The 1,497-nt window shown below is 42.2% G+C and overlaps 1 non-coding gene across 1 annotated transcript; it reads left to right on the top strand.

The window, feature by feature from the left end:
- The first annotated feature begins 883 nt into the window (after positions 1-883).
- On the top strand, positions 884-1,021 carry LOC114805792. Its single transcript, XR_003753815.1, has one exon. It is a non-coding gene; the product is annotated as a small nucleolar RNA SNORA7 (small nucleolar RNA).
- The last annotated feature ends 476 nt before the right edge of the window (positions 1,022-1,497 follow it).

Below are 1,497 nucleotides of genomic sequence, written 5' to 3'. Positions count from 1 at the left end.
ATTAGAAACCTCTTGAGAAGCTAAGTCATTAAGCTATCTTTCAAGCCTGCAGGAAGAGTGATGAGAAATTAACCTTGTAACCTGGAATCCTTTGACACTGAAGGCCGGAGTTGTGGGAGTTGAGATCTAATAAGAATAACTGTGGCATTTATTAAGGACTTACTATGTCCCAAGTACTGGGATAATAATAATAATAATTATTATTATGGTATTTAAGTGCTTACTATGTGCCATGCACCGTTCAAAGTGCTGGGGTAGATACAAGGCATCAGGTTGTCCCACGTAGGGCTCATAGTCTTAATCCTCATTTTACAGATAAAGTAATTGAAGCACAGAGGAGTTAAATGACTCACCCAAAGTCACATGGGTCTTACGGGCTAAGAGGGAGGGAAAATAGGGTTTTAATCCCCATTTACAGTGAGGAAACTGAAACATCAAGGCATTAAATTAAATAGACCCTCCATCCCTTCTCCTAGCCCCTCCAGGATTCTCCTAGTTCCCTCTCACCAACCCCCAAACTCAGCATCAATCTCCCCACTCCTGAACTCTTCTACATTTTATCTTTATGTTCGTAATATCACTCAGAAATTCCTGTTTTCCAGGAACACAGAGAAGGAGGTTGAGACAAAACTGAGGAAGATTAGGGGAGAGCAGGTGACCTCAGTGGTGATATGCAAGGGGAAACATCCAAGGATCTCCCCAGCTCCTCCTTCTATCTCAGAATTAGCCTTAGGTGATTAGTTATTACTACAGAGAGAATTCTTAGAATGAAGCCAGTGAAGGAGCATTTCAATTCTGAACTTCTAAAATGAGTGAACTCAAAAACTTTAAAATAATAGCCTGGATCCAGAGGCTAAATTAAACCTAGTGTAAAAGAAACTGTCCCCTCTCAGGATGGCACCTGGAGAATTTCCAGTACTCTATCATTCTCTGTTATGGAAGGGAAAATCAAGCAGAAGCATACCCGTTCCATTCCTAGCTTGAGCAATGGCTAGTGAGTGGAAGGCAATCTGCTACAAATCAAAACTTACCTGTGCTGGGCAGCAGTGACATCAGAGGAGTCGATGGGGGAGACTCAAGTTTACTGAGCAGAAGAAGGCAGTGGCAAACCACTTCTGTATTTTTATCAAGAAAACTCTTTGGATCCACTACCAGAACTATTGCAGATGGAGGTGGGGCCTTCCGGGAGAGATGTGTGTATGGAGCGGCTATGGTTCGGGGACGACTCACCAGCATAAGACAAGACAAAAGAAAATGGAGTCAGGAGTAAAGAAAGAGCTTTAATCAAAATGGAATCTACACCTCTGTCTCTGAACTTCAGTTAACTGAAAACTCAGTGTCATTAACTGTGGTGAAGTTAGAGCTTCATCAAAGACGGGAATAATCTGTGTGCATGAAGGAGGCAATATTGCCTTGTTTTAGAGGTTTCCTCAGATAATCCACCTTTTAAACCTTTGCACTAGCAGAGAAACTACTGAAGTGGTTGGGGGTGTGTCT

This window comes from Ornithorhynchus anatinus, chromosome 19 (assembly GCF_004115215.2).
Source record: "Ornithorhynchus anatinus isolate Pmale09 chromosome 19, mOrnAna1.pri.v4, whole genome shotgun sequence".
Lineage (NCBI taxonomy): Eukaryota > Metazoa > Chordata > Mammalia > Monotremata > Ornithorhynchidae > Ornithorhynchus > Ornithorhynchus anatinus.
Note: the sequence above shows the minus strand (reverse complement) of the source record. Positions and strands in the feature narration are given on the sequence as shown.